The following is a 25,960-nucleotide window of genomic DNA, read 5'->3' as shown; positions in this document are numbered from 1 at the left end:
AATTCAGCTCCGGTGGGGGAACACAGTCTCCCAAACAGAAAATCCTTCCCACAAGAGGGTTATCCATCTCCTGCTGAAACAGTTGTTTCTCTTGTGTCTCGTCCTTGGCCTTGGATTTGCACATTTATTACCCATTAAACACTCATCTAGAAGTTCGGACTGGAACTTAACCTTTTAAACAATGTAATCATTGTAATGCAATGTCTCTAACTGAATAGGGCAGTTAAAACAGCTCAACCTCATTCCAACACACTGTTAAAACTCAATATTTTTTTAACTTTCCAAAATTAATTTTTTTCTCACTTTTCAGTCTCTTTCTCCCTCTTAATTCATCTTTCTCTCCCACTCTATTTCTCTTTCTGTGCCTGACGTAACAATAATTAAACTCTCCCCCCCCCCCCCCCACCCCTCCCCCTCTCTCTCTCTCTCTCATTTCTCCTTTTCTTTCTCAATCCTGAAATCATATTGTGATCGGCAGGATCAAGGACCAAAGGGTCCCATTTTCCTCACAGTCAACATGTACGCCAGCAAGGTATAACCCATTAAATATCAAACTGAAGGGTACAAGGAAAGGTATAACTAATGGTTCATACTGTGAAATGTCTGTCAACACTATAAAATGCGAAACATAAAATTTGTGAGCACAGTTTTTAAAGAAAATTCACTTTGTTTTGTTCTGTAAAATCCGGACAGGACCTCTGTGGAAATTTTACTCCTTAGTCTCCAAAATGGGATGTGGCGGCCTGACTGATAGGAACTGTTATAGCCCATTTTGAATAAAAATACAATTTGCATTGTTCCATTGATGATAATTGGTTAATCTGTAAAGTCCAGCTGTGGGATGGAAAAGATAATGGGCGGGATTCTCTGAGCCCCCGCCGGGTTGGAGAATTGCCGGGGGGGCGGCGTGAATCCCGCCCCATGTTTTAATATTTATCATTTAAATAATAATCCCTTTTGCTGTTACTCCTACCAAAATAATTAAATTTAAGGAATTAAATTAAATCTACAACGAGAAGCAATATAGGACCAGAAGGGTAGAATCTATTTGGGTAGAATTAAGGAATCGCAAAGGAAAAAAGACCATGATGGGAGTTATGCACAGGCCCCCTAGCAGTAGTCAGGATGTGGGGCAGAAAATAAAACCGTAGATAGAGAAAGCATATAAGAAAGGCAATAGAAAGCACATAAGAAAGGCAATATTATAATAATCATGGGGGAATTCAACATGCAGGTGGACTGGAAAAATCAGATTGGTAGCAGATCCCAGGTGGATTAGGAAAGTCAGGTTGGTAGCGGATTCCAAGAAAAGGAATTTGTGGAATGACTACGAGATTTTTTTTTGGAGCAGCTTGTGGTAGAGCTCACCGGGAAACTGACAATTCTGGAGTTGATGTGTAATGAGGCAGACTTGATTAGGGAACCTAAGGTGAAGGAATCTTAGGAGGGAGTGACAACAATATTATAGAATCATAGAATTTACAGTGCAGGAGGCCATTCGGTCCATCGAGTCTGCACCGGCCCTTGGAAAGAGCACCCTTCTTAAACCCACGCCTCCACCCCCTCCTCGTAACCCAGTAATCCCACCTAACCGTTTGGACACCTAAGTGGCAATTTAGCATAGCCAATCCACCTCACCTGTCTGCAGTTTGAGAGGGAGAAGGTGGAATCAGATGTAATGGTATTACAGTTGAATAAAGATGACTATAAGGACATGAGGGAGGAGTTGGCTAGAGTTGCTTGGAAGGGAAGATGGTGCAGTAGTTTTGGGGGGTTATTCGGGAGGCACAATAGAAATTCATCCCAAGGAGGAGGAAACATGCTAAGGGGAGGGCATGGCAACCATGGCTGTGTCTAATATTCAGGGTGTCGGACCAGTTGGGGTTGGAAACGGGTGCGGAGTCAGATGTTGTAGCCTTTGCCTTGTTGATCGCCCGAAGGCAGATCCTGTGCCCTGGCGTGGCGGGGGACCTGTTGGAATTCTTGACTCTTTAGAAGGTTAAGTTTGAACTGAGGGGAAGGATGGAGGGGTTCTACAATTCATGGGCATTATTCATTATACACTTTCAAGAATTGGATAACATCTAACATTAATGGCGGGGATTGGGGGAGGGGGACTGTACATGTTAATGGTGACAAGGGTGATTCCTGCTTCCTTTCTGTTTTTTGTTTATGTTAACATGCGGGCAGTTGTTTGAGGGTTGGTGGGAGGAAGGGATTGTTGTTGATATGGGGATTAACATATTTTCTACTGCTTAATGTTTATTGTTGGTGGGTGCAAATTTGGGAGAAAATGTGAAAAAGCAGAATAGAAATATTTTTAAAAATGTCCCCAGGATGTACATCAGAGGTGGAGGCAGCCTGCTGCTAAATAAAGAGACCCACCCCCCAGAAGAGAGAGCTCTGTCTGACCAGCCCCCCCGGAAGAGAAAGCTCTGTCAGAAAGCACCCCGGAAGAGAGAGCTCTGTTTGGAAGCTAAAGCTCAGTCCAAACAAAGGCAGTGAACAAAACATCACTACTTTAAAACTCACCTGGGATCTGCTACCAATCTGATTCTCCGGCTCGCGATGGGCTGAGCGGCCGCCCGTTTTCGGCCGGTCCCGCCAGCGTAAATCAAACCAGGTCCGTACCGGTGGGACCTGGCTCTATGGGCAGCCTGCAGACTCCTCGGGGGGCGGGGATCAGGCCCCAGGGGGTGTCTCCACGGTGGCCTGGCCCGCAATCGGGCCCACCGATCCGCGGGCGGGCCTGTGACGTGGGGGCACTCTTTCCCTCCGCACCGGCTGCTGTCAACCTCCGCCATAGCCGGCGCGGAGAAGAACCCTCCTGTGCGTGCACTGGGATGACGCCAGCACACGCTGGCACTCCCGCGCGTGCGCCTACTCGCGCCGGCCGGCGGAGGCCCTTTACCGCCGGTTGGCACGGCGCCAAGCCCTTCCGCGCCGACTGGCGTGCCGTCAACCCCGCCGGCGCCAGCCTAGCCCCTGACATTGCGGAGGATTCCGCACCTTCCGGACAGCCCAATGCCGGAGTGGTTCATGCCACTCCTCTGCACCAGTACGGCCCGCCCCGCCAGGTAGGGGAGAATCCCGCCCCAGATCTATTTTCCAAAAGGCTTTGTCTCATGGTCTCGGGTAGCTGTGCAGTTTTGTATTGTGTACCTCTGGCATTTATTTCCTGAAGAAAGTCTTATTTTCTGTATATTTGCCCATCTGATGTTTTGGTGAGTAGTTTTGGCCTGATCTCTAAACCTGCAGCAACAACTTGTATTTATCTAATGTTTATCATGTAATGAATGCTCAAAAGTGCTATATGTATTGTACTTTTTCTGAGTTACAAAGCCAGGGCTCAGAGTGTGGATAGGGGCGAACCCCTAATCCAGCTCCTTGCCTGCTTCTAAAACTAATTCAAATTCAAATTGAATTCAATTCATGGTCCCCACATGAGAGACATACCAGATCGGAGCCAAAAGGCAGAGCAGATACTACATTTGATCTTAGCCAAAAGGCCGAGAATTGTATGGCTGAATGAAAGAATAGTTTCAACATATCTAGCTCATTCCCAAACCTGACTGACAGAAAAAGAAACAGGTAGCAAAAATACACTAAAACAGTAACTTGCACACCTTTAACATAATAAAACATCTCAAGGTACTTCACAGGAGTGGCATCAAACAAAATTTGAATCTGGGTCACTTATAAATAATTCAGACTGATGCCCAAAAGCTTGGTCAAAGCGGCAGGTTTTAATGTGTGTCTTTAAGAAGGAATGAGATGTAGAAAGATGAAGAGGTTTAGGAAGGAAATTCCGGAGCGAGGGGTCAGGCAACTGATGGTGTGGCTAGCAGTGTCGAAGTCATTGGGATAAGATGGGCAAGAAAGCAGATGTGGAATAGTGCACAGATCTCAGAGGACTTTAGAGCTGGAGTAGCAAATAAATATATGGAAGGGTGAGGCCATGGAAGGATTTGAAAATGAGGATGAGAATTTTAATATCAAAGTATTGCTAGACTGGGAACCGATATAGGTCAACGAGCACAGGGCTGCTGGGTGAACAGGATTTGATGCAGTTGGATAATTTCAGGTGATGAAGGGTGGAAGATGGGAAGCTGACCAGAAGAACGGCAGAGTAACCAAGACTAGAAGTAACAACTACATGGGATGAGTATTTCAGCATCAGGTGAGCTGGGGTGATACTGATGATGTAACAGACGTGAAAATAGACAGATTTGGTGATTGCACAGATATGTGGTCAGAATACCATCTCTGAGTCAAATGTGACTCAAGGTTGAGAACAGTCTCATTCAGCCTGACATTTGCTATGGAGAAGAATGGAGTTTGTCTTGGGGGACATATTGGATGTTATTTGTGACTTTGATGGACTTTTTAGCACAGGCAGGGGGAATCTTGATTGACTTAAGTGTACAGTGACACTCTGTGGAAGACCAAATGCCTGATTCTGTAGTTAGAATATTGAACTACCATCTCCCCAGAGGCCTATGTGGGCCATTTTGAACTCTGATATAATTGTTTTGTTGTACTGTGGTTTAAAAAGGCAATTGTGTTGTGATTTGTTTGTTTTGTGATGTTAGTTTTTTTTAGATCAATAATGTATTTACCTTCAGTGAAGTTGATTGACCGGTAATATCTCCTTTATACAGGCACTTTGCTCTTGCAGTGTACATATTAATGCAGAAGGTTAATGCAGAAGGTTAGATGTGCTTTCAGTCCAACTTTGGAAGACAACAGTCTTACAATGAAAATGTGGCACTCAACAAAAGATTGATCTGTTTCTTGCATATTTAGAATCTTTGGTTAAAGTTATGTCAAATGTTATTTTTTTTAAAGCTACCTAAGCAATAAACCATCGGCTAGAAGTACATATCCTTGGTTGGGTTACTGCTGTTTATAGTTATGTACTACTTCGAATTTTTAAAAATTGATTTGAATTTTGTTAGATGCTACATGAATAAAAATAAAAATTGATTATTTTATGGTGTCAAGAAATTGGCCAGATCCTGCAATAGAGAGTCATCTCACAATATATCATAGGATCATATCATAGAATCCTTACAGTGCAGAAGGAGGCCATTTGGCCCATCAATTCTGCACCGACGCACTGAAAGAGCACCCCACCTAGGTCCATTACTCACCAAACCCGTAACCCCACCTAACATTTGGACACTTGAGGGGCAAGTTAGCATAGCTAATACACCTAGCCTGCACATCTATCGGAGGAAATCGGAGCACCTGGAGGAAACCCACGCATACACTGTGAGAACGTGCAAACTCCACACAGTCACCCAGAATTGAACTTGAGACCCTGGCGCTGTGAGGTAGCAGTGCTAACCACTGTGCCTCCATGCTGTCCTGGGTTCTGAATCATCCACAGAATATAACATTCCAATGCAGTGTTAACCTGGACTTTTCACTTAAAGTAATTTTCTTTAAATATTCCTGCTTATGCTCTAAAACATCTCAAATTTATTATCTGTGAGTGAATTTCCAAACATACAAAAGCATTTATGCACAAGAGCCTCTTGTAATAGCAAGAGTGCACAGTTGCAACCCACAAAATTTGACATTTGTGAGGAGGTCTTAGCAGCAACTCATTTAAGCCCATTAGTGCCGTATTATTGGAGTCTAAATTAGACCTCTTTTGTCGTATAGGTATACCCCATTTAACCTCAGCCCAAGACTTGGTGCAGCTGGGAGAATCTGGACCTGGGCTAGGGCACCAAGTTTTTGACTTTCATCTCTGTGGCATCATCTATTTCTGCTTCAGCTTATCTGCTGTTGAAATTCTCACCTATGCTGTTGTTACATCTGGTCTGTGATTCCAATGCTAGCCACCCATTTTTATCATAAACTTGAGCTCACCCATAACTCTGCTAACCGAACTTGCACCTGGATCATCCACCCACTGTGCTCGTTGACCTAGAATGGCTCCTGATCCAGCAATGCAACAACTTTAAAATTCTCATCCTTGTTTGCAAATCCATTCATGGCCTCACCCTTCCTTATCTTTGTAACCTGCTCCAACTGTGCAGCTCTTCAAGATGTCTGTACTCCATTTCTGACATTTTGCTTAATATTCATCACTCCACCAGGCCTTCAACTGCCCATGGCCCTTAACGATGGAATTACCTCCCAAACCCCTCTATCTCTCCCCTCCTCTGATGTTTCTTAAGATCTTTCACCAAATCTTTGGTCATATGTCTTAATCTCTCCTTATGTGGCTCAGTGCCATTTTTTTATTAGCATTTCTGTGAAGCCCTTAATGCAAATTGTTGTTTATAATCTGTTTAATTTCAATTGATTTCAAATAAACCAGCATATAACATCTTCTTAATGGTGAGGTACTGGTTACAAAGAGATATATATACCCTCGTACACCAATTTTTTAAAAAATACCAATTCTTTTTTAAACGAAGGTTTTTTTTTTTGTAAAGACTGTTGAAATCTGTATTATGTTGCCTGATGATGCTGGATCAATTGACATTTTAAGAGTCGAGTTAGATTTCATTGTTAGATAAGAATAGATCATAGATCATAGAATTTACAGTGCAGAAGGAGGCTATTCGGCCCATCGGGTCTGCACCGGACCTTGGAAAGAGCACCTTACCCAAGCTCATGCCTCCACCCTATCCCCGGAACCCAGTAACACCACCTACCCTTTTGGACACTAAGGGGCAATTTAGCATGGCCAATGCACCTAACCTGCACTTCTTTGGACAGTGGGAGAAAACCGGAGCACCCGGAGGAAACCCGCGCAGACACTGGGAGAAAGTGCCAGCTCCACACAGACAGTCACCTGAGGCCAGAATTAAACCTGGGACCCTGGAACTGTGAGGCAGCAGTGCTAACCACTGTGCCGTCCCATAGCAAGAGCTACGAGTCAAAGGTTGGTAAATGAAGTTGAGATACACATCAATCACGATATAACTGAATGATCAAGCAGGTTTAAGGGGCTGAATGGTCTATTACTGTTCCTATATTCTAACCTATGCAAATGCTTTTAAGATGCTGAATAAACTGCCATTGCAGGAGTACTGTTAGTAACAAAGTGACTGGACAGTGTTGTACAGCAATTAAATTAAGGTTTTATCTTCTAATTAATTCCAGTAAATGTTGTTTTGTTTGTAATGTATGAACCATTTTGAATCATGTTAATTAAAATAAGATATGTGCTAATTAAAGGGAACGTGGAAAACTTGCAGTTAATTTAACAAGGAAGTGTTCAACTGCTCTGTGAAATGAACATACAGATGGTGTCAATCAGATGGGAGCCTGATCTCACAGTACATCAAACCATATATGGTACATCTTGTAAGGTCATAGCCCAGTGTGCTTCAAAGACATCTTCAGAAGTAATAATCAATTCATTTTCAGATGTAACTGATTCATTATATTGTTCTATTATTTAGTTACTTTCCGGAATTAATTTAAATAGCCCATGTTTGATATTCTGTCCTAATTATTTTGTCATGTATTAATTAGCAGCATTGATTTTATTTACTTTAAACGGATGGAAAGGTTTAGCTAACTGAATTCATGTCCAACATGATCTCCATGTAGAAACACGGGATCCTGAATTGAGTGTCCGGATGCCTTTTATGACCATTAGAGTGTTGCTCTTTTTAACCTTAGTCTATTTGCTCTGTATACGTCACCTTTGCTCATGAGTCGCCAGGTATCTTTATGATACCGCCACGTGGTTCAAGTTCAGGTTATGATTAATAAAACAGAACACCGCTTAGTAAGGATTAAAACAACGGTCATTTATTATATACAACAAGCAATATTAATACCCTAATACTACTATTTATATAATAAACCTATCACTACTGGCCAATACTTAACTTAGGAAGAGCCCACCAGGTCAGGGAAACGAATGGCTTGTCCAATCAAATCTGGCCCACGGGATTCAAAAGGCTGCTACAGGTCGGTGGCTAGGTGTCTCTACCGGATAGCGATCGTTGGATTCAAACTTACAGTTGCCGGTGGCTGGTCTTGCGAAGGTCTCGAGCAGGCGAAGAGGAGAGAGAGAGAGATCTGAACTTGGACCTTCACTTTTATAGGGCCCAGGGGCTTCCCGCCTCCCGGGGCGGCCCTTGACCCTGAGTCCCAAGTGATTGGATTCTGTCCCCAGTCTCTGGGGTCGATGTGTCCAATGGGGAGGCGATTCCTCGATCGGGGGGTGGTCGCTCACCTGTCTTTGTTTCGGCCACTGCAGGCGCCGACAGGCCTGGCCCGGTATTCAATTGCTAGTATGTTGCAATTGTTCCCGGGGATAGCCGATTTAACTGTGGATGTCTGAATAGATTGGCTGCAAACAGTCCTGAATGCAACTGCGAATACCTGGGTTGATGGGCTGTTGATAGCCCTGAGTATCGATCTGGGCTACCTTCCCAGAGCCGAGTATGCAAAACTGTCTGCAGCTGCCTGCTTGTGTCTTCTTAGCTGCTTTTCCCAGCAGTCTTTCGGGTTAGCCGTTTTAAACTGGGTTTTGGCCAGATTAATCGGAACGCAGCCATTTTACATGGCTACAGAGTTGCGCATCATTTTTGGCAGTTTTGTTTTAAGAACAGTTGGAGAGTAGGTTGTGAACTGGGGAAAAGGCAGTGGCACTGTTACTGGGCACAGTAGGAAGTCTTACAACACCAAGTTAAAGTACAACAGGTTTGTTTCGAGTCACTAGCTTTCGGAGTGCAGCTCCTTCCTCTGGTGAATGAAGAAGTGGGTTCCAGAAACACATTTTATATATATATATATATATATATAGATATAGAAAAATATAGATATATATCTCCACATCACTGTTACTGGGGAGTGAGTTAAGTGGTGGCAGCATTGGGGAAGAAAGTAATCTTTGGACTGTGAGTTATCTTGGGAAAGTATGCGTGGCCTAAAGAAAGAACTATTCTGAGGGAAGGCAAAGGTATATGGGAACTTATTTGTGCACTATTTTGCTGGCAGAGTATGTTAGGTGGGGGAACGGTATGGTGGTTTTGAATGCTTGAGCTGCAGATCATTATAGTAGATCAGAAATTGCGTCTGAAGGCGATATGCTCTACATTTATTCCCTGCTGTAAATGTTGTGCAGGAGGGAAATACTCAAAAGCCTCCATGTAAGCCTAATAACTTTAGTGATATTAATACAATAGTCCAAGATGCTTATTTTTGATTTCTTCTCTTATATCCCAACCTTAATTAAGGAGCCCACTATTTTTCTACAGAGATCCCAGAATAGATCTTCTTCAAATTTCAGAACGTGCAAAGTGTATAGATACGTTCTTTTTTGTGATAATCTATACACGACTCTAAACTAAAATACATGTTGCTCAATCTGTAAACTTCAGATAAGAGGTAAAAATAAAGTCCTGCATTTATATGGTGCTTTTCATGACCATGGGAGGTCTCGAAAGTGCTTTACAGTAACCAAAGTATTTTTTGAACTGTAGTTACTGTTGTAATGTAGGAAAGGTGACACCCAAATTATGGACAGCAAATTCCCACAAACAGCTGTTTGACACCAACTAAGCCAAGGTTAAAACACAACTGTACTCTCCTCAGTTCACAGTTTTGTCATTTTCACTCTAAATGTAAGCTCTGATTTTAATTCTGGCGATGTTCAAAGCAAAGATCCTACCACAACAGGGAATTGAATACGAGACCTGAGCCATTCTAATTCCTGGGGATTCTCCTGGCAAACTGTGAAAATCCAATGACTCTGCTGCTTGCTGTGTGCCCCTTCTATACAGCATCAGAAGGTCTGTGACCCACCAGTCCAGCCAGGATTTTATTGGTGGATTTCAATCTGGGTAGACCTTCTGTCTGTGCCTGTCAAGATTGTATTGAGGTACCAATTACATCATTGGGACACAACTGTTGTACAACACAACTGTTGTATAATGAGTAGGCTCCCTGCTCCCCATCTAACCACTTGTTACGGAGTTAAAATGGAGTCAGGCACGAGGACATTGCAAATACAGGATGAAACCTGTGTTGCCATTTTAATGACTTACCGGCCCTGTTTACACCAGACAGGATAAGTTGAATAGATTTAGTGACCTCTAAATGGAGGGTTAGTTTTGTAAGGGCCCCGAAGAATCCAGCACGAGTTTTAAGGATACAAAATAATAAAGTTTATTTACTATAACAATATATACATAGCAGTAACTTCCCTTGCTACCTTCTCCTTCCTCCTGGTTCCTGGACTGGCCAGCTTATTTATAGTAGGAGTTTCTCCGCCCCCCTCATTGGGGAAGTTCATACTCCCATAGGATTGTGGGATAATCATTAGTCCCCAGCCAATCGTCAGTAGGCAGGTTATAACAGTTAGTGTTGTAGCTTCAATCTGGTGAAGCACCCTGCTGATTTGGCATTAACCTTAAAGGACGCAGAGCTCCAAAACACAAACTTTCTAACTTTTATTACCTTGCAGGGAATAACTTATTTCATAGAATTTACAGTGCAGAAGGAGGCCATTCGGCCCATCGCCTCTGCACCACACCCAAGCCCACACCTCCACCCTATCTCCGTAACCCAGTAATCCCACCCAACCTGTTTTGGCATTGAGGGCAATTTAGCATGACCAATCCACCTAACCTGCACATCTTTGGACTGCGGGAGGAAACCGGAGCATCCGGAGGAAACCCGCGCATGCATGGGGAGAACGTGCAGCATCCGCACAGACAGTGACCCAAGCCAGGAATCGAACCTGGGACCCTTGAGCTGTGCTAGCTACTGTGCTGCCCCCTTCACCTTGCATTTTACATTTTCTTCTGTAGCATTATTTTGTTTTTAGAACAAAGAACAAAGAAATGTACAGCACAGGAACAGGCCCTTCGGCCCTCCAAGCCCGTGCCGACCATACTGCCCGACTAAACTACAATCTTCTACACTTCCTGGGTCCGTATCCTTCTATTCCCATCCTATTCATATATTTGTCAAGATGCCCCTTAAATGTCCCTATCGTCCCTGCTTCCACTACCTCCTCCGGTAGCGAGTTCCAGGCACCCACTACCCTCTGCGTAAAAAACTTGCCTCGTACATCCACTCTAAACCTTGCCCCTCTCACCTTAAACCTATGCCCCCTAGTAATTGACCCCTCTACCCTGGGGAAAAGCCTCTGACTATCCACTCTGTCTATGCCCCTCATAATTTTGTATACCTCTATCAGGTCGCCCCTCAACCTCCTTCGTTCCAGTGAGAACAAACCAAGTTTATTCAATCGCTCCTCATAGCTTATGCCCTCCATACCAGGCAACATTCTGGTAAATCTCTTCTGCACCCTCTCTAAAGCCTCCACATCCTTCTGATAGTGTGGCGACCAGAATTGAACACTATACTCCAAGTGTGGCCTAACTAAGGTTCTATACAGCTGCAACATGACTTGCCAATTCTTATACTCAATGCCCCGGCCAATGAAGACAAGCATGCCGTATGCCTTCTTGACTACCTTCTCCACCTGTGTTGCCCCTTTCAATGACCTGTGGACCTGTACTCCTAGATCTCTTTGACTTTCAATACTCTTGAGGGTTCTACCATTCACTGTATATTCCCTACCTGCATTAGCCCTTCCAAAATGCATTACCTCACATTTGTCCGGATTAAACTCCATCTGCCATCTCTCCGCCCAAGTCTCCAGACAATCTAAATCCTGCTGTATCCTCAGACAGTCCTCATCGCTATCCGCAATTCCACCAACCTTTGTGTCGTCTGCAAACTTACTAATTTAGAAGTGTATAATTAATAGAAGTTATCAGAACAATTATAGAAAATGTGCGTGTTGCCCAGCAGAAGATCTTCGAGGTAATTCCACGATTCCTTGCTCCTACTGGGCATTCATGCTCGAGTTGAATTTAGACAAATGTGTTGTAGGTGCTCTCTCTGAGCATAACGCTTATTTATACATTTTCACTACAGTGGAAACATCACGTAAATATAAATCCTCGCGGATGAACCCAACTGCCACATGATCGATGTGGATTCCTTAGGAAAACATTGATTAAAAGGCTGTTCACGAGGATTAGAATTGAAGTGACAAAATCATTTGAATGCGTGAGAACATTGTCATTGTACAATGTGATTTACAGCAGCTTACCAGAATTTACCCGAAAAAGGTAAACGGGATTTTAACTGGAAAACGACTTGAGTGCAGATTGTACAAAGCAGATTTTAAATATGATAATCTGCTTAAATCAGCAGAGCTGATTAAGGAATTCTATGGGCACGATCGAACGGCCACGATGCCCATGAAAAGAAACACGCCACAGCGCAGTATGGCCGGTAGAAGCCAGGAGACACCGCTCCCGGGATCTAGCCAGCTTGCAACACCTGACGAGATCCAAAATGATCTTGCAAGATGTTGCGAGGTAAATCCCGCCCATTATGGACGGGATCACTTTTTGGGAAATCTGTATATTAGAGCGAGACCGATAATCTCGCTCTGATATTCAGATTTCGAGGGATCCGAGACGTGGGGATCTATCCCCTTCACCTCAGAGACCTCGGGCAAGTGGCGTTCAGTACTGGTCTCCACAAGTGGGGACCAGGCCATGTGGCACACATTGGGGTTTCCCAGGGGATCGGTGGCCCCCCAGGTGCATGCCCTTTTGGAGGGGTGGTAGCCTAGCACTGATGCCACCTGGGCAACCTTTGCACTGCCAGCCAGGCATCCTAAAAGTGTCACCTGGGTCCCAGCCTGGCAGTTCCAAGGTGCGCAGGCGGCACTGCCAAGCTGGCATTTTTCACGTGGTGATGATCGGGCCAGGGGTGCCCTGCAAGCATCATTTTTTTGGGGGGGGGGGGGGGGGCGGTGCGCGGGGGGACGCCCTCATAGTGAGTTGGGGCATGGCGGGGGTGTCGGGAGGTCACGTTGAGTGCTCCAGAGATCGGGACATCATTTAAAAATCGCATCCCGATCTCTTGCTACACTAAGGAATTTCGGTGAGCAGAGCTCCTCAGTGCAGACATGTGCAGCTTCGGCCCGCGTTCCCCTTTGAGGCCTCCTATCTAACTCGAGTGACGTTCGATAACGTTTCTAGGTGCTGCGAGCGCCTGGAAACACGTGGCTAAACGTGCTCCCGATGGGACGATGTTCCCATTTAGTTATGTCACACCTTATGGGCGGCATTCTCCGTTTGAGACTAAGTGTTGACGCCAACGCAGAATTCGTGGACAGACCTCCACGAGAGCAAAACAGGTGCAGCACCTGGACCGATTCAGCTGCTATTGAAAATGAAATGAAAATCGCTTATTGTCACAAGTAGGCTTCAAATGAAGTTACTGTGAAAAGCCCCAAGTCGCCACATTCCGGCGCCTGTTCGGGGAGGCTGGTACGGGAATTTAACCGTGCTGCTGGCCTGCCTTGGTCTGCTTTAAAAGCCAGCTCTTTAGCCCTGTGCTAAATCAGCCCCTAATAAAGGGCTAGCACCAGAACTCAATCGATTTCAATGAGAAACGGTGCGGGATTAGTCGGTTTCACAATTCTCACTCAGGAGGCTGACACACTGCACTCCCCACACACACCATCCAGCCAACAAGATGGTAGCAAGACGTGCGGACCCATGTTTTGCGGACGCACAGCTTGAGACCCTCCTGGATGCGGTAGAGCAGAGGCGGATGACCCTGTACCCCAGCCCGGGAAGGAGACTGACAGCTGCTGCCATTCGCCGTGCCTGGGCACAGATGGCAGAAGCCATGAGTGCCGTGGGTAACACAGTTGCCGGGTGGAGTTTGGCCACGGGTGAGGAAGTGAGACCCTGCTGAGTTGTGATTTCCCCGTGACACGTGTGTCAACCGCCCCTCCCCTCAACACCCCCCTCACCCACACGCTCACCCCCACCGCCCACGGCCTAAACATGCGTCTTGTCTGACGTCTTGCAGGAGCAGTTGGAGATGGGGCGGAAAACAGTTGTCCCCGCCGCCAGCCAGTGCCACAGCCGGAGCCCCCTGGGAGCCGAGCAGCAACGAGGATAGCAGCTCGGATGGCAGCCATCCGCTCGAGACTCTGGTGACCCTGGAGTACAAGTCTGAGGATGACACTGACTTTCTGTCTCCAACACCCTCCACCATCCCAGAGACACTCACCTCGGCTGGGCACCTGGGACACTCCCTGGTGCTCACCACACAGCTACTCTGGTACAGCAGGTAGTGGTAGGACCTCCCGAGGGGGCGGCTGGTTGGAGAGCGGGCCGATCCCAGGGACTAACTAACGTCCAGACAAGTTTTGTGCTTCTGGAACGGACCGTCCCATCGATTGTCGAGATGCAGTCGCAGAGCCAGGGACTAACATGAGGGATTGTCACCAAGCATCCAACACTTTTGCAGGTGGAGTTGGAGGAGTCTAACCGTGTGCAGTAACAGGAGGTGATGCTGACCATGCATGCCACCCAAGCCAACACCGTGCAGGTGGGCATCTGCGGTGGTGCCATTGAGGGCGACGGCTTTGTCTATGGATCAGCATGTCCAAGGACTGGGGTATTCTGTGCAGGCGGTGGCCGTGGCCCAGGACGGGGCTGCCGCCTCACAGGCAACCATGTGCCAGAGACACCTGGAAATTACAGCGGCGCTCCCAAGCATGGCCCAGTCACAGCAGGCCATGGCTGGGAATGTCTGTGGCATTTCCCAGTCACTGGCTGACATGGCAAAGACGCAGAGGGAGGTGGCCCAGTCCCAGAAGGAGATGGCGCAGCCACGAGCTGATGTGGCTCAAACCGAGAAGGCGGTGCACGACCAATGGGTGATGTGACCCAGTCCCAGACGGAGATGGTCCAACCCTGTGCTCCATGACCGGGAGCATAAACACCCTAGTTGAGACTAGAGCGGGCCTCCAGGACTGGCAGCACCAGGTTATGGGGGAGCCTTGGAGGATAGTTCTGCTCACACCCCTGGCCCATGGAGTAACGCGGGGGCCATCGGGCACCCCAAGGAAAGAGAGGGTGATGGGCCCATGCCAGTGACTCCTGCAGGGGAGGTGACGGAACACCACAGTACTCGAGCAGCAGCTGGGCCCATCCAGACCCGGTTGCCCCAGAAGATACCCGCCAACGGGGACCCAGATCGCAGGCGAGGGAGGGAGAGAGTAGGGGTGGGATCCGGTGCCTGTGTACCTGGCCAGTCCCCCCTGTTGCTAACTTTTGGTTGGTTCAATTGGCTCTGTTTTATACACTTTGCTCTCGAGTCGCCAGGCATCTTTATGATACCGCCACAAGGTTCAAGTTCAAGTAATGATCAATAACTCAAAACACCAATTAGTAAGATTCAAATCAAAACACATTTATTATACACAGTAAATCGCTACTCATAATTAACAGACTTATACTTAGCTTCGGACTGGCCCACCAGGTCAGGGGAACAAATGGCTTTTCGTTCGGGTTCTGAGGCTGCGGGATTCAAAGCTGGAATGGACTGGTAGCTAGGAGCGCCTACCTCGTAGCGAGCGTTGACTTGAGACTTAGTTCTTCGGAGGCAGCTGGACAGGTCACTGTCAAGGGTTGGTTCGCGTTGCTGAGTGACCCTGTCAAGAAGGACGATTTGAACTTGGGAGCTTTACTTTATAGTCCCCAGGGGCTTCCCGCCTTTCGGGGCGGACCCCGTACCTGGTTTCAAGTGATTGGACTTTGTTCCAATCGCTTGGTTCGATTTCTCCAATACTGGAGCTGTTCCCTGATCGTTGGGCGGTCTTGAGGTGTCCGTTAACCTCTTTTGTGTTGGCTCCTGCTGGCGCCGAGGAGTCTGGCTTGGCCTTGTTTACCTTAAATGTTTTGATTGTTCCCAGGGATCGCTCATTACTATGTAGATGGCTGCTACATTACTATGCAGATGGCTGCTTGTATCGATGCTGTCTGGGCTTTTGCAGAGTCTAATACACAGTAACTTGCTCCTGCTAGTTTTTGCCTGTGTTGGCTGAATTTCCCTTCAGCCTTTGCTGTTCTCCATTTTATGTCAGGAATTGGCCAACCCAGGTGGCTATACACCCTCCTTGTGATCCTAACGCGAAGCGTGAAGGATCACATAACTGCGTTGTTCTTCACTCCCTGACCCGGCGAGCACACTCCCTGACCCGGCGAGCACTCTTCTATGGCCTCTACACTGACCATAACTATGCAACAAATTTTTTAACTGACAATTCTCAGTGGCGCTTTGTCAAAACAGGGACATGCATTACAAAATATGAAAAACGGTACCTCTAACTGTCCTTTAATAAACTACACTCACTCAAACATTCAATCATACTAACTTCCTAAACAATACACAGAATCATAGCAGCATTATTCACATTTTCCTGGCTTGACAGTCAAGCTCAGGATTGTACAATCGCTCATGAAACATTTCTTTATTCACAAAAAGGAACGCAAACGAATGTTCTTTATTATAGATCGCGGGGGTCGGGGGTCTGGTCATAACCGAAAATAGGGGATCTTATCCTATATACCGGGGTGCGAGCGCGGTAGGCTCTGCTCCATTTCCTCAGACGAATAGTCTGCACGATGCAGCAGAGTATCGGCAATACTAGTAGGGATTCTATCAAGTAGGGCAGGGAGTACCAGGTTATAAACCTGTCACACCAAGATTGTGTGGTGTCGCTTGTGACTGGGCTCTGGGTACTATGGGGAAGTGAATCATTAACGACTGGGGGGGTTGGGGTCAGGGGGTTCGCGTTCGCGCGCAACCAAATGTTCATTAGGGTGATGAGCAACACGGAAGATGTCCTCATGGTTCTTCTTTCTCTTCTGTTTCTGGAGTTCTGTGGGATCAAGCATAGTGTCTGTTACTATCTTGGTTTAATATCTCGTATGATAGCCTGTCTGTCCTTTAGTGCCAATCACTCCCTTTATAATTGGTCACTATGTGTGACTCCCTCATTTTTTATTTCAAAAACCGAATTTCAGGACAAGACACACTTACAAATACTGAACCAGTGCGAGCCGTCTTGCAGGATGTGCGATTTACCATCCAAATGTTTGAGGATGTAAATAGCATAGGGTGGCAACCTAAGGGTTACCTGAAAACAAACAAGTTTTTGAACAAAATTTCCAAAATGAGGTGCATATGGGCCGCGACGGGTAAGATTTGGATGGAATCCCTGGGTAGGACGGCGACCAATGCCATGTGTGCTCTATCCGAGCGTAGCTGACCAGAGGGGGGTTCCCAGGCAGGGCGGGTCCCAATGCCGTTTCTCCACTGCCTGAGCAACCGACAAGAACGGGCAAGAAATGTAGTCATCGTGGGGGGTTGCCGTATTGGTTCTTCCTTCGAACCAGAAGGGCAGTTACGAACGGGGGTCTGGCAAGCTCTCAAGAGGTTTCAGCTGATGGGCTTGCTGACCAGCTCTGAGGTTTCGGCCGAAAAATAAGGCGTGGGGCCGCGGAAAAAATTTCCGATTTCACAAACAACATTTAACAATAACACTAACAGACAACATTAAACATGTTGCAGGTTCCATCAGAAAGGACACCGTCTTCTCCCAAGCGCTTCCTTTTTAAAACATCATCTGGACACCTCCGTTATCGGTTGCGAACAGGGTCGCAAAGGGGTTCTCGTTTTGGGAGTCAGACTCAAAGTCGTCATCTTCTCCCGGATGCCAAACTCTCGAGTGTATCAGGGCGGATAGGGCTGCATGGTGTGATTTGGGATCCCTCTCGTCATTCCGGACGAGTCGGTATGAATTATCTCGGTGCCAAAAGGTGGTGTCTAGTTCTGTGGGGACGGAATCGGGGTCGTCATTTTTGGTCGGTGGTGGGGTTTGTTTAGGAAAGTGATCATGAAGGGATCACTTGAATCGTGGTCAGATTCGCTAGGTGTGGGTCCTGTTGGGGAGGCGTGCTGTGGCTATTGTCTGAGTCACAGTCGCTGTCGCTGCTGCTGCAGTCTGTGGGCGTTCCGGGGCGGAGTGTATATTTTGGGGGTGGAGTCGAGGTTGTGTCCGTGGCTGGGCTGGACGTGTTGGGGGAGGGTAGGGTTACGTTGGCTGTGGGCGGGGCATGGTCTGCTGCGTTGAGCATGACGTGGTGTGTGGTTAGACTGTTGCATATTCATTAAGCTGATTGATATGGAACCACGCAGCCTTTCCGTTGGGATACTTTATTTTGTAGACGGAAGGGCTTACTTTGTCCGCAATGGAGTACGGACCCGAATATTTAGGTGACAGGAATGTGCTGGGGTTGTATACGGAGAGCATGACTTGCTGTCCTACACTGAACTCAGTCGCATGCACTGTCTTATCGTAACAGGCCTTGCTCTGCATCTTTCTTGTGCCCAATTTCACTGCGGCTGCTAGCTGAGCCGTTTTAACATTCTGTACCAGACTTCCGGTTGCGGCTACGCGGAGCTAAGCCGCACGATTCGGCAGCTCCCGCTACCACGGACTTTCGGGCTCGTTAGAGGACCCCCAACGGAACTTTTTTTTGACGCAACCCGTGGGGAAGGGAAGAGAGAGGTCCCCCTCCAACTTCTATGAAACGGACCAGAAGTGGAATAGCCAAAGGAGCGGCACTGGAGCAACGGGAGAAGCGAGGGAAAGAAAACAAAATGGCGGCGGCCAGGGACAAAGGGGAGCTGCAGGAGTTCATCAAGCGCTGCTTCGAGGAGCAGCGCGAGGAGATGCGCAAGGAGATGTTGGCGCCTATGCTTTTGGCAATTGAAGGACTCGGGATCACCCAGAAGGCCCACGAAGCTAAGGTCCAGGAGGTACAGAAAAGAGTCAGTCAGAATGAGGACGAGCTCGTGGGCCTGGCGGTGAGAGTGGAGCAGAACGAGGCGCTACACAAGAGGTGGGCGGGAAGACTCGAAGACCTGGAGAACAGATCGAGGAGAAAGAATCTGCGAATCCTGGGTCTCCCTGAGGGAGTGGAGGGGGCTGATGCCGGGGCATACGCGAGCACGATGCGCGAGGCGATGATGGGCACGAAGGCCGCTTCGAGGCCGCTGGAGTTGGACGGGGCACATCGGGTGCTGGCGAAGAAGCCCCAGGCAAATGAGCCGCCAAGGGCGATGGTGGTGAGGTTCCACAGGCTCACGGACAGAGAGTGGGTCCTGAGATGGGCCAAGAAGGAGCGGAGCAGTAAGTGGGACAATGCAGAGATCCAAATATACCCGGACTGGAGCACGGAGGTTGCAAAGCGGAGAGCGGGTTTCAACCGGGCCAAAGTGAGTGAGAGCCCCTCCAATCCGGCTGATAACGTGGAATGTGAGGGGCCTGAATGGGCCGGTGAAGAGGGCTCGAGTGTTCGCGCAGTTAAAGGGACTGAAGGCGGACGTGGTCATGCTCCAAGAGACACACCTGAAGGTGGCGGACCAGGTCAGGTTAAGAAAGGGATGGGTAGGACAGGTATTCCACTCGGGACTGGACGCGAAGAATAGAGGGGTGGCAATATTGGTGGGAAAGCGGGTGTCATTTGAGGCCAAGACTATTGTAGCGGACAATGGAGGGCGATATGTAATGGTGAGCGGTAAGCTGCAAGGGACGTGGGTGGTGTTGGTAAATAGGGAGAAGACAGAGGGTATGGAAAAGGAGAGGTTAGTGGGGGAGATTTTGAGCGTGGACAGGAGATACGCAGAGGCCCCGGAGGAAAGATTACTTGGGGAAAGACGACGGCTCCAGACGGAGTTTGACCTGTTGACCACAGGGAAGGCGGTGGCACAGTGGAGGAAAGCGCAGGGGGCGACCTACGAGTATCGGGAAAAGGCTAGTCGGATGCTGGCACACCAGCTCCGTAAGAGGATGGCAGCGAGGGAAATAGGGGGAGTCAAAGATGGAAGGGGAGCCACGGTTCGGAGTGCGACGAAAATAAACGAGGTATTTAAGGCCTTTTATGAAGAGCTGTACAGATCCCAGCACCCTGCGGGGGAAGAGGGGATGAGATGATTCCTAGACCAACTGAGATTCCCGAGGGTGGAGGAGCAAGAGGTGGCTGGTTTGGGGGCATCAATTGGGTTGGAGGAGCTGAGCAAGGGTTTGGGGAGCATGCAGGCGGGGTAGGCCCCGGGACCGGATGGATTCCCGGTGGAATTCTACAGGAAGTACGTAGACCTGATGGCTCCGCTACTGGTGAGGACCTTTAATGAGGCAAGAGAGGAGGGGACCCTGCCCCCGACAATGTCGGAAGCGACAATTTCTTTGATCCTAAAGCGGGACAAGGACCCACTGCAATGTGGATCGTACAGGCCGATCTTGCTCCTCAATGTGGATGCAAAGTTGCTGGCAAAAGTGCTGGCCACGAGGATCGAGGACTGTGTCCTGGGGGTAATCCACGAGGACCAGACGGGATTTGTAAAGGGCAGGCAACTAAACACCAATGTGCGGCGGCTCTTAAACGTGATAATGATGCCATCGGAGGAGGGAGAGGCGGAGGTAGTGGCAGCTATGGACGCGGAGAAGGCCTTTGACCGAGTAGAGTGGGAGTACCTCTGGGAAGTGCTGCGTAGGTTTGGGTTCGGGGGAGGGTTTATCAATTGGGTTAAGCTCCTTTACAGAGCCCCGATGGCGAGTGTAGTGACGAACCGGCAGAGGTCGGAGTACTTTCGACTGTACCGAGGGACGAGGCAGGGGTGCCCCCTGTCCCCCCTGTTGTTCGCATTGGCGATCGAACCATTGGCCATGTCATTGAGGGAGTCTAATAAATGGAGGGGGTGGTCCAAAGGGGAGAAGAGCATCGGGTGTCGCTATATGCGGATGACCTGCTGCTCTACGTGGCGGATCCAATGGGGGGGATGGTGGAGATCATGCAGACTCTAAGAGAGTTTGGGGAGTTTTCGGGCTATAAGCTCAATGTAGGGAAGAGTGAGCTCTTTGTATTACAGGCGGGGGACCAAGAAAGAGGGATAGGGGACCTACCGCTGAGGAGGGCGGAGGGGAGCTTTCGGTATCTGGGGATCCAGATAGCCAGGAGTTGGGGGACCCTACATAAACGGAATCTGACTAGGTTGGTGGAGCAAATGGAGGAGGATTTCAAAAGATGGGGCATGCTACCGCTCTCGCTGGCGGGTAGAGTGCAGTCGGTCAAAATGGTGGTCCTTCCGAGGTTTCTGTTTGTGTTTCAGTGCCTTCCCATCGTGATCACTAAGGCCTTTTTTAAGAGAGTAGGCAGGAGTATTATGGTTTGTGTGGGCGAATAAGACCCCGAGAGTAAGGGGAGGGTTCCAGGAACGCAGTAGGGACCGAGGAGGATTGGCGCTGCCAAACCTGGGGAGCTACTAGTGGGCAGCAAATGTGGCGATGATCCGCGAGTGGGTTGTGGAGGGAGAGGGGGCGGCATGGAAGAGGATGGAGATGGCGTCCTGTAAAGGAACGAGCCTGGGGGCGTTGGTGACGGCACCGCTGCCGCTCTCGCCGACAAAGTATACCACGAGCCCGGTGGTGGCGGCAACGCTAAGGATCTGGGGCCAGTGGAGATGGCACCGGGGTGCAATGGGAGCATCGGTGTGATCCCCGATCAGGGGTAACCACTGGTTTGTCCCGGGGAAGATGGACGGGGGGTTCCAGAGCTGGCATCGGGCGGGGATTGGAAGAATGGGGGACCTGTTCATCGACGGGACGTTTGCGAGCCTAGGGGCACTGGAGGAGAAGTTCGAGTTACCCCCGGGAAATGCCTTTAGATATATGCAGGTGAGGGCTTTTGTGAGGCGACAGGTGAAGGTATTCCCGTTGCTCCCGGCACAAGAAGTTCAAGATAGGATGATCTCGGGTGTATGGGTCGGGGAGGGCAAGGTGTCGGAAATACACCAGGAGTTGAAAGAAGAGGGGGAGCGCTGGTAGAAGAGTTGAAGGGTAAATGGGAGGAGGAGCTGGGGGAGGAGATCGAGGAAGGTCTGTGGGCTGATGCCCTAGGTAGGGTTAATTCCTCCTCCTCGTGTGCCAGGCTCAGCCTGATATAATTTAAGGTGGTCCACAGAGCGCACTTGACGGGGGCGAGGTTGAGTAGGTTCTTTGGGGTGGAGGACAGATGTGGAAGGTGCTCAGGGAGCCCGGCGAACCATGTCCATATGTTTTGGTCATGCCCGGCACTGGAGGGGTTCTGGAGAGGAGTGGCGGGAGCAATATCTCAGGTGGTGAAAGTCCGGGTCAAGCCAAGTTGGGGGCTAGCAATATTTAGAGTAGTGGACGAACCGGGAGTGCAGGAGGCGAAAGAGGCCGGCATTCTGGCCTTTGTGTCCCTAGTAGCCCGGCGAAGGATCTTGCTAATGTGGAAGGAGGCAAAGCCCCCCAGCCTGGAGGCCTGGATAAATGATATGGCTGGGTTCATAAAGTTAGAGAGGATTAAGTTCGCCTTGAGAGGGTCTGCGCAGGGATTCTACAGGCGGTGGCAACCGTTCCTAGACTATCTCGCGGAGCGTTAGAGGAAGGTCGGTCAGCAGCAGCAGCAACCTTGGGGGGGGGGGGGGGAGGGGGGGTGGATGAGCAAGAGATAACATGAAGGGTGGGGGAAACTGGCACGTACGGGAGAGGGCCAGTGTACAAAGCTGTGTAAACATATCATTTTGCCATGTATATATCTTGCTCTGCGCAATTTCTCGGTTTTTTTTGTTACGAGGGGGGGGTTATTGTTTGTAAGGGAGAAAAAGTGTGTTAAAAAACTTTAATAAATATATTTAAAAAAAAATAATAATAAATTCTGTACCATTTGTTCTACTGCTTTCTCGTGTGTGAGGGCCGTCACTTCGGGGCTGGTCAAATCTAATCCTAATACAAATTCTGTGCCTTTCATGGGGCGTCCAGTCATGAGGGTGTGTGGGGTGTAACCTGTAGATGTTGAAACTGTATTTCGCAAAAACATCAGCGCAAAAGGGAGGACTGAATCCCAAGTGGTGTTGTTTTGCTGGACCATTTTTCTGAGGGTTGATTTTAGGGTCCGATTCATGCGCTCCACGAAACCATTTGACTGGGGGTGGTACGCGATGTGGAATTTTTGGGTCATGCCAAATATCGTGAGGACTTTCTTCATGACACGTGCTGTAAAATGGGAACCTTGGTCGGATTTAATGCTGCGGGGGAGTCCCCATCTCGTAAAGATGTGGTGGGTTAGGATCTTGGTTGTGGTCTTTTGCCGTGTTTGTTCTGGATGGGAATGCTTCCACCCATTTTGTAAACGTGTCTATCAACACGAGTACATATTTATAACCATTCCTGCAATGGGGCAATGGTCCTATAAAATCAATCTGGAGGTTAGTCCAGGGGCCATTAACGGGTCGGGTGTGACTAAGCACCTTTTTTGGCATATCTGCCCGGATTGTTCTGGGCACAGATAAGGCAATTCTCAACGTAGTGAGTTACATCGTCTTTTAAACTCGGCCACCAACAGAGCTGCCTGAGGTGGGCTGTAGTGGGATCAATTCCCTGATGTTCATGACTGTCATGGAACAAACAAATGAGCTCATTCCTGGCCTGTTCAGGAACCACAGAAAGGGTGTCTTTTAACAATGTGTGGTCAGAGCATTTTTAAACCCATCGTAAGGTGCCGTAAATTTTCCTTTAAAATCTCCCTGAGATTGCTATCCTGCTTCTGGGCCTGCACTAAATCCTCTATATTCGTCTGCGAGACCTGAACTGCAGTCACTGGAGCGCTTTCGGGGGGTGTCCAAAAATATCCGTGCCTGGAACCTGCTTTTGCCAATGCGTCAGCTTTTACATTTCCAGGGGGGGAGGAACGATGGTGACTACGAACTTTAACTTTTCCAAAGGTCCTGTTCTGTGCTCTTTCTAAAATGTGGTGGAGTAATAGGGCTGAGGGAAGGGGTTTTCCATCTGCGGAAACAAATCCTCTTGCTTTCTACAGGGGTAGGAATTCCGTAAGGCTGTTGCAGACATAGAGGCTGTCCGAATATATGTCTGCTGGGCTGGGGAAGGAATCTGGGTGTTCCACTATGTATGCGATGGCCGCAGGTTCTGCTGCCTGCGCGCCAAAGTGTCCTGGAAGTTTTATTGCTAATTCTTCTAAGGCGCGTCCTTGATATAAATGCTGCATCCTGTTATGCGCTTCCCTTCTAATATTGTGGAAGATCCATCCACATATATTCTTATGGGTTCGCACGTGTCTGTGTGCTTGGGGCTCTGGGTTGAACTACCTATCTTTCTGGGTGGTGTTTTTGCAATAAAGGGGCCTGTGTTGTGTGGTGAGATGATTTCACATTCATGGGGGGTTCCGGGGTACTTTAAGTTATTGGCTAAAAAAGTGTGGGTCTTGGTCCTTTTAACAGTGATGTCCCGTCCCTGCAAAAGAAGGGTCCATCTGGCTGCTCTTATTTGACTGACTGTACCGTCCTTAAGTCGTACGTCCAGTAAAAGTTGGGTGGGGGTGTGTTCCGTCAGGATTGTGATGGGGTTTAGTCCGGTTATGTAAGAAAAATACTGAACTGCCCAGAAAGCTGCGAGCAGGTGCCTTTCACAGGCTGAAAATCCCTGCTCCAGAGCATCGTCCTGGGCCACAGCCACGGGCCTTAACTGTTTGTGCCGTTCCTGGAGGAGCACAGCCGAAAGGGTGTGGTCTGTGCTTGCTACCTCTATAGCGTAAGGGGAAAGCGGGTCTGGAACTTGTAGTGCGGGGGCTGCTATGAGTGCTCTTTTCAACGAGTCCACAGCATCCGTATGCTGCGGAAGCCATTCCCAGGGGGCTCCTTTCTTTAGGAGGTCTGAGAGGGGTGCTGCCTTGCTGGCGAAACCGTCAATGTGGTTTCGGCAGTAGCCAACCAGTCCTAAAAACGACCGGAGGGCTGAAACGTTCTGGGGAAGGGGCAATTTGGCAATCGAGTCAATTCTTTTGTGCTTGATCTCGTGTTTACCGTGCGTGATAATTGTACCCAAATATATCATTTTGTTTTCCAAAATCTGGGCCTTTTTGGGGTTGACTTTACATCCAATTGCTTGTAGGAGTTCCAGGAGTTCGGACAGAAGCTCGATGTGCTCTTCCTTAGTGTCTGTCTGCAGTAGTAGGTCGTTTACGTACCGGACCATTCATTCAGGGCGAGAAAATGTTGATAATCCATTTGCCAGCTGTCAGTGGAAAATGGAGGGGGAGTTGTGGAAGGCATGTCCACGTGTACTGCTGATTTTTAAAGGTGAAGGCAAATTTGTACTGGCACGCCTTTGCCAATGGAATGGACCAGAATCCATTACTGATATCCAAAACCGTAAAGTATTGGGAATTGAGTCCCTGCTTGAGCATGGTCTCGGGACTTGTGGCTACTGTGGGGGCTGCTGCGGGGGTGATTTTGTTGAGTTCCCGATAATCGATGGTCAGTCGCCATGATCCATCGGGCTTTCTCACTGGCCAAATCGGGGCATTATTAGTGGAGGCTACTGATATAAGTACGCCCTGCTCTAATAAGCTGTCGATAACTTTTGCGATTCCTCCCTCTGCCTCTTGGGGAAATCCATGTTGCTTTTGGGGTCTAGGGTCAGGTCCTGTGATTTGTACTGAACCAGTCATCCAGCCACAGTCATGTTTGTGGGTCGCGAATGCTGTCCTGTTCTTCTGTAAAACTGCCCTAACCTGTTTGTCCGTGCTAATCGTAGTCGGGTCAAACGAAAATTCGCCTCCTGCGTTAATTCTGTTTGCATATTCTCCTATGGTGAGCGTTGCGGGGGCTCTTGCGGATTTTGCCATTCTCCAGACACATTGGTTGACTGGATCAAAGGATAGGTTGTGGGAATTCATAAAATCTATGCCTAAAATTTGTTCTGCTGTGTGGGGTAGATAGACTAAAACTATGGGGTGCTTAGTGGTGATGTTGCCGATTTGAATAGGTACAGGGGCTGTGACGTGTCTCTGCTGTGAGTGGCCTGTAAAGCCGCTGAGAGTGATCGTGGCTGTAGTGGGCCACGTGTCCTTTTGAAAAATGGTGGAGGAATTGTTAATGGTGCGAGACCCTCCTGTGTCCCAGAGAAACTCGATGGGCTGTTCCCGTATTTTGGCTGCAACTACTGGTCGGTCGGACCTATCCCAAAGGGTGTCGC

General features: G+C 48.4%; 1 protein-coding gene and 1 pseudogene across 5 annotated transcripts in view; one reads left to right on the top strand and one right to left on the bottom strand.

The window, feature by feature from the left end:
- The window catches only part of pak5 (p21 protein (Cdc42/Rac)-activated kinase 5), a 458,196-nt gene that overhangs the window by 38,526 nt on the left and 393,710 nt on the right, over window positions 1-25,960 (top strand). The window lies entirely within an intron of this gene.
- Window positions 3,322-3,522, bottom strand: LOC140430910 (U2 spliceosomal RNA; annotated as a pseudogene).

The sequence above is a fragment of the Scyliorhinus torazame genome, chromosome 1, assembly GCF_047496885.1.
Source record: "Scyliorhinus torazame isolate Kashiwa2021f chromosome 1, sScyTor2.1, whole genome shotgun sequence".
Lineage (NCBI taxonomy): Eukaryota > Metazoa > Chordata > Chondrichthyes > Carcharhiniformes > Scyliorhinidae > Scyliorhinus > Scyliorhinus torazame.
This window is presented reverse-complemented; position numbering and strand designations above follow the sequence as displayed.